This window comes from Myotis yumanensis, unplaced genomic scaffold, assembly GCF_028538775.1.
Source record: "Myotis yumanensis isolate MYYU_CA2020_CCGP unplaced genomic scaffold, mMyoYum1.0.hap1 SCAF_10, whole genome shotgun sequence".
Lineage (NCBI taxonomy): Eukaryota > Metazoa > Chordata > Mammalia > Chiroptera > Vespertilionidae > Myotis > Myotis yumanensis.
In genome coordinates, this window is record NW_027223761.1 from 59,976,067 (window position 1) to 59,988,390 (window position 12,324).

Consider the following 12,324-nt stretch of genomic DNA (forward strand, 5'->3'; position numbering starts at 1 on the left):
TGTGTTTTAATTAAATATTTATTTCTAGCAATTCAGTATCTGTGAATAATTTGAAAATTTAAATAATAGTAAGTGGTTTAAAAATTAAAAAAGGTTTTCTTTCCCCGCTCCCTTATTCAACTTCCCTGAGGCAACCACTTTCTACTTTTTAAAACTATTTTCCTCAAGGTTACCTCTAAGTACTTTATGTAGCTTGCTATTTTTTTCTTTTTCTTTTTCTTTTCTTTTCTTTTTTTTTAATGATTAGATGTACTCTATTGATTTTTTATAATATGATATTTATATTTATCTTCCTTAGGTTTCCCTCACCAATCACAAATACTCCCCTTCCATCAACCATACCAACATATGTATATGATAAAGTGTAAATGCTCAGTATTCTGTGCTTAATTTGTTTAGTTTAAAAATAATGTGCATTGTTGAATTGCATGATTTACTGTGGTTATATTTCTCTTATTGAAATGTTTTTCTTGAAGATAATAATTGTCTTCCTTGTTTTCTTAACTTTTCATGAGCCTTATCTTTATAAATTTTCTGATAGAAATATATAAGTCCTCTCTATAATCAGATATAGTAATAGATCAGATTTCTTTTCTTCTTGTAGACATCAGCCTGGAGTCTTCCTGTATTAATTGTTAAGTGTTTGGGATTATTTTTGGCTGTTTTCATTGAAATACTCTTTATCCCTATCCTGGAATTTTTCTTTATTTTTCTTCTATGTTAAATAATTGTTTTCTCAATGTCTTAGTTTGTTGTTTTATGTTAATAAAACACAACCTTTCATAGCTTCATGTTAAAAGGTACAAAGGAAATAAATTTGTTGAAACTGTTCATAAATGGCAATGTTGTAATTCTGCTCAGATACTTGATTGACACTTTGGTTAGATATATAACTTAAGAGTATTGTAGTAGTTTTTTCTTAGTACTCTAAAGGCAATGCTTAAACATCTTGTAGCTTTCACTCCTGGTTAAAAAATATACAGTGGCATTATAATTACTGATATATTGCATCTAATTTTTTTTGTCTCAGGAATCTTTAGAATCTTCGTTGTATTCTTAAACATAATAATGATATACCTTGTTGAGTGTTTTGTTTTGTTTTTTCATTTAATATCTTGGAGGTTTCTTCAAGTATATCTCCCAATCCTCATTTGACTATTTTCGTCTGCTCTCATAATTCCTTTTTTTTCCCCCATCCTCACCTGAGGATATTTTTCCATTGATTTTTAGAGAGAGTAGAAAAGAGAGGGAAAGACCGAGAGAAATATCGGTGTAAGAGAAACACATCGATTACGTGCCTCCTGCACACGCCTTGACCAGGACCCTGGCCAGGACGAGCCTGCAACCGAGGTATGTGCCTTTGACCATAATCAAACCTGGGATCCTTCTGTTCGGTGACACTTTATCCATTGAGCCAAACCGGCTAGGGCATAATTCTTTTTTAAAAAAAATCCTTAAGTGAAATAAGCCAGTCAAAGAAAGATAAATATCACATGATCTCACTCATTTGTGGAATATAATGAACAACATAAACTGATGAACAAAAACAGATCCAGAGACAGAGAAGCATCAATCAGACCATCAAACCTCAGAGGGAAGGTAGGGGATGGTGGGGATAAGGGGGAGAGATCAACCAAAGGACTTATATGCATGCATATAGGCCTAACCAATGGACACAGACAACAGGGGGGTGTGGGCGTGAGTGGGGGGAGGGGTAATGTAGGGATAAGGACACATATGTAATAACTTAATAAAAAAATGAAAAAAATCAATGAAAAAAATCTTTACCCAAAGATATGTTTTTATTGAGTTTTAGAGAGAGAAGAAGGGAGGGAGGCAGGGGGAAATATTGATCTGTTGCCTCCTGTACATTCCTGGACCAGGGATTGATCCTACAACCCAGTTATGTACCATGATAAGAGAGTTGACCCCTCAACCTTTTTGGGGACATGGGATGATGCTCCAACCCACTGAGCCATCTGGCCATGGTACTCTTTCATAATTCTTAATTCAAGTTCGTCCTTTTCACATTGTTTCTTTAAAAAATATATTGTATTGCCGAAACCAGTTTGGCTCAGTGGATAGAGCGTCGGCCTGCAGACTGAAGGGTCCCAGGTTTGATTCCGGTCAAGGGCATGTACCTGGGTTGCGGGCACATCCCCGGTGGGAGATGTGCAGGAGGCAGCTGATCGATGTTTCTCTCTCATCGATGTTTCTAACTCTCTATCTCTCTCCCTTCCTCTCTGTAAAAAAATCAATAAAATATATTTAAAAAAAATAAAAATAAAAAATAAAAAATATATTGTATTATTTTAACTGCATATGTATTTTTCTGAAAATATACAGGTTAATATTGGAAGTTATCTTCTGCTTTCTATATTTTCTTTTTTTCTTCCTTACATCTTTTCCTTTTTTCTTCAGTCTTTTAGATGAGGGGCTTTCCTGAGATACTTAGGAAATTTGTCTAGTTATAATTAAGATTGAGTTGCTAAAAAAAGAAAAGGTTTTTATAAGATCAGTACTTTGATAGAGCTACTTGAATTATAGGCTTCACGGTGAATAAATGGGTGAAGAATTGGCTGTTTGTTGAATTACTTCTGAATGTGTCAGTGGGTAAATTTTCTTGATAGTAATCATTTAGTTGTTTTCCTTGGAGTGAGGAATAGCTAGGGATCTAAAAATAAAACTAGGAAGTGAGTCATGGTCACTCTTTATTATGTAGAGTTTTAATCAATCACTGTGTTTTCAATAAGATATTGGCTCTTCCTTTCAATCAGGCCTACTGTCACCTACTCCATAGTATCTCTGATTCTCACCCTAGGGGAATGAACTCTCTACTTTTCATTTAGGTGGAAGAGGGGATCTGGTTTCTAACAACTCCTTGTGCAAATTTTTAGTATCTTCTATTTTTTAATCTCATCATATTTCCTTTTATTGAGAAATAACTTGGGTCTCCCTGAGTTTTTGTAGTACTTAGGAGGAAAAATTAACTTGTTTCTTGGCTTCCTCATCTGATTGCACACATAAGATCCAAGAACATTAAACACTAACTATGTGCTAGTTCTACTTTCCACTCTGCTATTGCATACTTGTCTGCTTTCTTTATTGCTGTAGGTTTTTACCATTGCAGTTTCTTTAGTATGATTTTAGTGGGATTGAGAACAGAGAGATAAGATCCTCTTTTTAATTTACCACATTTTCATGAAGTTCTTCATAATAATTTTCTTTATTTTATTTCCCAATGAACATATTTTGTTTTGGTAATGATGACAATAACCAATTTAAAGAAAGATAATTCTGTTTCACTTCATATAACACCTACGTCCACTCCAAATGGCTGTGAAACCATAAATAAAGGTAGAGCTAATCTCTGAACATGACCTCTATAATGGCCAACTGCTGCCTCCATCATGACTGGACCCTCCTTCTCTACTCATTAATTGGACCCTACACTGTGTTTGTATCTCCTACTAGGACAATTAGTTATTCTGGAGATTCTGAGCAGGTCTATTCTCCATCTGTGCCTCTCCTAACACTCTATTATTGTTGACCCTTTGTTGTGCTGTCTACCTGTGCACTCTCTTTCATAACCTTTCTTATACTCATCCAAAATCCCTGCCTACTTTCCATTGCTTGTTACTGCTCTTCCATTAAAATAGGACTTCTATATTAGTAAAATGTCCACTGCTGTAGAGTAGCAGGAGGCTAATGAGTACAGGGTCAACATGCAAAGTCAATTTTGCATGATGTTGTATCATGAGAACCCTTGTGTATTATTTAATTATTGCTGTTTTTAAGAAAGTAAACTAATTATTTCATAAAACTGTCATTTAAGTTGTCATATGTACTAGTTCTTGAGATGTGTTATTTTGTGTATATTTGCAGTATACTTATGAAGATTATTCATTCACCTACTTGTCATTAGGTATAGGCTTCATAGAAGTTATTATTATTAAAGTATTTTATTTGCCCAACTTGATATTAAACATTTTTCAGTGGGCACTGCTGAACCTGCTTTAAGTCTATTTCTAAGGATTCCAAATACAAGAAGAATATTTTTATCAGCTAAAATTTAATCAGAAATAGAGAATTTACTATAGGCAGGTCAAGTAAAAATTAGCTATTAAAAGTTATTGGAAGAACTATGAATGAAAAGGGAAAGTCACCCGCAGATTCTATGAAATCAGGATACTTCCGGAACCAAAGGAAGTTTCAAATAATTATTTCAGCTCCCTACAACATTGAAGTGGATCATACACTAAAGGCTGCCAAGAAGGCACAGGCCAAACTTCACATCTAGATCCTGTGAGGCCTACAAATCTTCTGCTGTTGTCAAAGGAGCAATAGCATCTGTTTGTATGTCTCTCTCAGGTAACTGTGGTGAAACCCTTAACTCCATAGTGTTCCATGTGCTTCTTCAGAGCATTCCCTATTATATAAGGTTTAGTACTTAGGTTTTCATATTCAAAACTTGTTCATCTTAATGTTCCAGAGATGCCCCCTTGTGGGATGGTAGCTTGTGTTAACAAAGTTCTCAAGAGACTGATGTATCAATCATAATTCCATACTCTTAAATTACAATGAAAGCTATAATTGCTCAAGAGGATAGATAATATCAACAGTCTGAGCTTTACCCTCAATCCCTATGAGCAAGCTACTCAGGAAGCCAAATTATCAGAAGGTTACTGGTTGAACATGAAATCAACAAGTGGAGTTAATGATAGAATTTGAATATTTAATGGCTGGAAGCTGAGATAGCCTGATGCCTCTATTGTAACAATAAAGATATAGTTATATGCCTTCCAGAAAGATCCAATAATCAAATTGGCTCCCTTGGATGTTGTCTGTAAGAGGCTCTGCCAATACTAGGTTTCACAGAGAGTTTAAATGTCTCATCAAGATTCTTTCTGATTGTCATATTCTTTTTTCTTTATATCAATCCATTGTATAAGGTTGATAAGTTTTTCTAACTGAAGACATTGTTTCTTTGGGAAGTATTTGGATGTAATTATTTTATTCCTTTTTTTATTTTTTAATGAAAACTGAAAATCCTTGCTATCAAATTCACCTACAATAGACAATACTAATACAATATGAAATTTGTATTAGTATCTCATATAAACTTTTCTGATGGCTTTTATTGAACATTTTAACTTTTAATTACTCACAAGGCTCTTTTACCTTGACTGAATATTTTGAAGAGGGAAACGTGTCTCATTCACCTTTATTTAGCACATATAGGTATTAAAAATTGATTGAATGAATTAATAAGTGAATAATAGATAACATAAGAGGTGGCTGCAAGTTAATATGATTATATTTTTGCCTTGGAAGGTATTTCAATAGAAGTCGGCTGCACACTTGATAAAGATACTATAGGGACGAGCCCAATGTCCATGTTCATGTTTAGTTTTGTGAATATTTTAAAAATTCTCAATTATCTTATAAACTTCAGTGGAATCTAATAGTCTGTTTAGGTACGAACTGTTGCTGGCAAGGAATGGTGACATAGCAGAAGAGAAGAAAGTGGCTAGCACCCTAAACATTAAGTAACTACTTATTTTATTGAATTTATTTTAATTTCTCCAGTTTTATTGATATACAGTTGACATATAACATTTTGTAAATTTAAGTGGTAAAATATGATTTGATACATGTATGTCATGCAAAATGATTGCCACAATAATGTTAGTTAATACATCAATCCCGTTACAGTATACCTTTTATTGTGTGTACATTGTGAGAACATTTAATTTATACTCTTAGCAATATACTTTTTTTTTGTATTTTTACATGCAATAAACATTAATATTTCAAGAATGTAATAATATTACAAAAACTGTACTAACATAGTATAATATCACAAAAGTTGTAGAAAATATTAAAAATCTGCAAATAACAGCAATTTTCAAGTGTACAATATAGTATTGTTAACTTGTCACCATGCTGTACATTATATCCCCATAATTTATTATTTTATAACTGAAAGTTTGTAACCTTTACCAACATCTCTCTATTTTCCCCACCCCATCCCCTAGAGCCATCATTTTAAGCTATGTTTCTATGAGTTCAGCTTTTTTAGATTACACATAAGTGAGATCACGTAGTACTTTCCTTTCTCTGTCTGACTTTTTCCACTTAGAACAATGTCCTCAAGTTTTATCTATGTTGTTGCAAATGGCAGGGTCTCCTTCTTTCCCATGGCTGCATAGAGAGATTACACCTACACAACACATGCACACACATTTTCTCTACCAATTCATCCATTAATGAACACAGGTGGTTTCCCTGTCTCGGCTATTGTAAATAGTGCTATAATGAACATAGGGGTGCATATATCTCTTCAAGATAGTGGTTTCATTTCCTTTATCAGTGGTTCTCAACCTGTGGGTCGAGACCCCTTTGGTGGTCGAATGACCCTTTCATCGGGGTCGGCTAAGACCTTCCTGCATATCAGATATTTACATTACAATTCATAACGGTAGCAACATTACAGTTATGAAATAGCAACGAAAATAATTTTATGGTTGGGTCACAACATAATGAACTGTATTGAAAGGGCCAGAAGGTTGAGAACCACTGCTTTAGATAGATACTGAGAAGTGGGAATGCTGGATCATATGGTAGTTTTACTTTTATTTTAGTAGGAACCTCCATACTCTTTTCTGTGGTGGCTATGCCAATTTACATTCCCACCAACAGTGTACAACTGTTCCACTTTTCCTTCATCTTCTTGTTGGCACTGATGTTTTGTCTTTTGGTAATAGCCTATCTGAGAGAAGATATTAATGTTTTGATTTTCATTTTCCTGGTGATGAAATATGTTGAGCATTTTTTAATGTATTAGTTGGCAATTTGTATGTTTTCTTTTGAATAATATCTCTATTCTGGTCATTTCCCCATTTTTAAATCAGATTATTTGCTTTCTTTTGCTATTGAGTTTTATGAGTTCCTTATATATTTTGGATGTTAACTCCTTATTAGATACATGGTTTGAAAATATTTTCCCCAGTTTCCATGCTTGCATTTCATTTTGTTGATTATATCTTTTGCTGTGCAGAAGCTTGTTAGCTTGATGCAGTTACACTTGTTGATTTTCACTCTTGTTTCTTACCTATTGGTGTCATACCCAAGAAAATCATTACAAAGACCACTTTAATACCTCTTTATTTATTTTCCTTCAAAAGTTTTTTGGTCTCAAGTCTTACATTTCCGTCTTTAATCTAATTTGAATTATTTTTTTGTTAGTGCTGTAAGATAGAGATTGAGTTTCATTCTTTTGCATGTGAATATCCAGTTTTCCTAACATCATTTATTGAAGAGGCTGTCTTTTCCCCTTTGTGTGTTTTTGGCTCCCTTGTCCAATATTAGTTGGCCATATACATCAATTAATATATTTCTTGGCTCTCCATTATGTTTCATTGAAATAGTGTCTCTTTCTGTGCCAATATTATACTATTTTGACTATGATAACTTCATAGTATAGTTTAAACTCAGCAAATGAGATCAACTAGCTTGGTTCTTCCTCAAGATTGCTTTGGCTAACTAGGGTCTTTGTGGCTCCATATGAATTTTAGCATTGATTTTTCTATGTCTGTGAAAATACCACTGGAATCTTTATAAAGATTGCATTGAATCTATAAATGACTTTGGGTACAATGGACATTTTAATAGTATTAATTTTTCTAATTTATTTTATTTGTATTTTCCTTAATTTGTTTTATCAGTATCTTATACCTTTTAGTGTAGAGAACTTTCACCTTGGTTAAATTTGTACTTAAGTATTTTATTGTTTCTGATGCATCATCATTTACGTATTGTCAACAGCTGCTTTTGACAAAGAGTTCAGTCATTGCAACATAGAGTATATATGGAGTGCAAAGCTGAAAATTATTACTAAACCATAGTAATAATTTATTTTTTTGTTTTCAACATGAGAGTATTAGAAGTATAAATGGATACAAAAAAAGGATTGGTTGAGTTAGTGACTGAGTGTCTGAGGTGAGATGGAGCTGGCTTCATTAAGCAGAGGAGTGTCCTGAAACACAGTTCTACATAAGAGCATGCCTAGGGAGATGGTGATGTTCCAAATACATGAAAGGATGCTGGAATGGTTTAGGATACTTTTTAGACAGTGTGCACAAACTGTAGGAGTGCTGGCTTAAGGAATTTGGTTAGGAGAAAGAGGGAGTTAGGAAAAGGCCAAAAGCCTGCAATTCAGAAGGTATTTGGGAACCTTCTGAAGTTGTATTTGCATGCCTAACACAGACAAAGGGCCAGTAAAGACAGGGCAAGAAGAATCTAAGGGAGATTGTGGATGATGCATGGACTGCAGGTGGAAATCATGGTGTTGAAACTTATTTGCTATGAGACCCTGGGCAAATAATTTAACCTCACTAAAATCATGTATACTTTATAGGATTATGATGAGGACTAAATTATATATAGAAGATCAGTTAATTTCTTGCTTCTCTCATCGTGCCTCCATCTTTCCTCTCCCTCCTCTCTGGACTCTTTTCTGCATCTCTTTGATGTCTACACTTTTCTTCAGGTGTTGGATGCTTTGTAAAATGAAGGTATGGAGGGGAGAACAAGAAAATGGTGCTGGATTATCCAGGGACACTTGGAAGGGAGGAGCAACTGAGAGCCCAACTTGGGAATCTCTCACTTCCCTACAGCTCAGCATCTCTTCTTAATTTACTTTCTGCAGACTCTGCTATATTATTGCTAATTCCTATCAATTTGTTCCCCATTACTAACCCCAGTACTATTTGCAAGTTTCTTAGCAGAAATTGATTAGTTCTGTTTTACTTTTTTTTTTTTTTAATCCTCACCCAAGGATAGAGACACATTGATTGGTTGCCTCCCGCAAGTGCCCTGACCAGGATCAGGAATAGAACCTGCAACCCAGGTACGTGCCCTTCACCAGAAATCGACCTGTAACCCTTCAGTATATAGGCCGACACTCTAATAACTGAGTTACACCACCCAGGCTTTGACTAGCTCTGTTTTAGATTACTTCCCCCATCAACTCTCACCATTCCCTAAGTGGAATCTTGTTTTTGTAAGGTTTGCTGAGGATAAAAATATACATTCTGTCCTTTCTTACATTTGTTTCTCTTGAGAGTCAATATTTGGGCCTGAACAGTATTTCAAATAAACAATTTTCCTATTTCTTCTGAATTTGGACAACATCCATATTTACAGCGTTGTCACAGAGTCCAAAAGAAGGTACCTGGAGCCTCGCTTTCTCCTTTGGCCGCCGTCACTACATCTGCTACGTGCGGTGGGTCTGGCCACACTGCAGACTTCCACTAACGTTTTGATGAGAGTGGGGCCAGTGGATTATTTTTAGAATCCAAAATTAATTTAGCAATCAAATGATTACTGTTTTTAAAAACAATATTTAGAGTTACGCTAGATACACAAAAGCAAAACATGTCCTCCTTGTATATTTACACAGTCAGAAATGTGTATGCAGAAGCAGCTTAATTTTACAGTATGTTTATGGAAAAATCCAGCACCAGTCTTATTTTTCAGCTATTTTCTGTGGGCCAACTTCAAAAACATTTTATTTTCCCACAAAACCCACTGGGACATTTTTTAGGCCTATAAAATAAAAGGATAGTGTTGGAGAACATGGGGAATCTGGCTTTTCTCTTGAGCATCTCCTTTTACTTTATTCATTGCCAGATAATATGGATGGCTCATTCACCTATTCAGGCAGCACTTTTTGTTGACTTGTTTTCTGAGTGTCTACTATGTGCAGGACAAGGAGGACACATATCATCTCACTTTTGGGGTGCTTGAGGTCTGGCATGGTAGACAGACATTACATATACAGGGGTGGGCAAAAGTAGGTTGATAGCCGTATGTGGAAAAAATTAATAAAGCTGTTACAATAATCACCACTTGCGTGTCTTTGTCCGTACATAGATCTGTAACCTACTTTTGACAACCCTGTGTAATTTATGATGATGATAGCCCAAGTACAGTTACTATGAAAGCATTTCACAGAGGCTTTCTTTCCCTAACTTTCCCTGATTGAAAGAAAGTTTTGCCAAGGAAGTGATTTTTAAGCAGAGCCTGGTGGGTTGGAACACTTGCTGTGAGCGGCTTTCCAAGCAGGAGGAAGAGTAACGTGTTCACAGGCCCATTAGAAGCTTTAGCAAAGGGCGGTGAGAGTGGCAAGGGAAGCGGTCAGAGGCCAGAAAGGCATGGGAGGCTGTGCAAAGAAATCTGATATTTTGTTATTGGGTTTTATTTCTGTAGTGTTTTGCCATTTTCAAAGGACTTTCACAGAATACCATTTGGTTGACCTAGATCTTGAGTTCAGGTGAGATGATCAGAGGAGAGAGGGCTATCCGTATTTGAAACATAAATCGATTTACTTGAAAGAACTCTTTCGCCAGTTTGTTTTTAATTTTGAGAGCACATTGTTGGAGAAATATGTAGAACATGGTTTAGGTCCTAATTTAGTACTCTGATCTCTATAATAATAGCTAATGTTTATATCTAAGTACTTATGTATATTAATGTACTGAATCCTCTTATTCTTACAAGAAAGGTACTATTATTATCCAACATTTTACAGAGCTAAAAAGGAGACATGCTCAAGGTCATGCGACTTGTACATATCAGAAGTGGAACGTAGATACAGATGTCTGGCCCCAGAGCTCCCACATTAACTACAATGTGATAGAGCCTGGTTTATGGTTTTGTTTTTTTGCTCCTGACTAAACACTGATGCTTTGCCTTTTGTTAGAATCCTTATCCCTGTGACTTATCATTCTAGGTTCTTCTGTAAAGTCTCAGCTATTCTTTTAGAGCATACCTTCCAATTAAGCTAAAGAAGGAAAATTTGACATATAATGGATCTATACATCCATATTAATATCAAGATGAATTATAGTTGATTTACTTGTTAAAGAGAAGATATATTTTTGTCAGTGCCATAGTTAAGTAATAGAGGTCTGTACTTAGAAATCAAAAACTGATTATTCTCTCTTCTATGCTGTACTTTTATATAGAAACATGATATTCTTCCTTTGTTCTAGGGGTCTCTGTGAGTCAGAGGTAATTCAGAGATGTCAGGTAGTCTCTATTTTGGGACACTGTAGAACATACTTCTAAACCGTATAAATCATTCTTCTCACCTTCCAGTGACTCCTTCCAAACTGTCAATTTATGTATGTATGAGAATCAGGGGAGTACAAATGTTTTTATTAAAAGTTTACCAGATTAGAAAAAGAATGTGATTGAAACTCAGTGTTATTATGAGTCTAATAGTTTTACATTGATAGTCAATCATTATTTGATCAATGAATATTTATTAAGTAGCTACTATGTTACAGATTACTGTGAAGACTGGAGAATTCATGATGAACTAAATAGTTATGGCCTCTCACTTTATAGAGATTCAAATTCTGTATAAAGGATAGACATTAATTAATTATGAGTATAGTAGCTAGTAAACAGAAGTACAGAAGAAGGTAAAATACATTGATGATATTGATTTCAGTCTGATTTACCTCTAATATTCTATCATTCTACACCTCAGTTATACATGAGTAAGGAAATGTGTGTTCTCACCCTGAGTATTTGTGTAACCTCAGGAAGGCCAGGGAATTATAATATTCATGAAATGGAGCTATACTACATCTCTGTATTTCATTTTCCCCCATTTATAAAAAACAAGACAGGGAATATACAGGATGATCTAAGTTAATGGTTCTCAAACTTGCATTTCTTCAAATAAATAAGTTTCTGAAATGCAGTGAATGTGCATCAGGATAAGCTGGAGAATGTTAAAACATTGGGTTATGGACCCTTTACCTTCCCCACAGGGTTTCTGACTGAGTAGGACTGGAGCTCCTGAGATTTTTGCTTTTTTAGCAAGTTCCCAGGTGATTCTGATGATGTTGGTATTGGGACCACACCTTGTGAACCACTGGCCTAAGCAATCTTGAAGAATACCTTTATCTCTGAAGTACTATATACTATTGCAAAAGGGCTATCTGAATAAGCTTCCATAAGCTAGTATTTTGGTAACTGTTCTCCCCTATGGAGTGAGTTTATTATGAATTTTTCTTAAAGTTCTAGTTGTTTAATAGTTCTAATCATATTATAAACTATTAAGAATGTTTACAGGGAATCATAGAACTGAGTGCCAATAATATGGACCCATCAAATCCTTTCACCCACAAGGTCTTTAAGAGGTATTTTGAAGGAAACCGAATTAGAGTTAAGTCAACTCGATAAATTTATAAAATGAATATTCTTTACTCATAATCAGCCATGCCAGTGATAATGAACAAAAACATA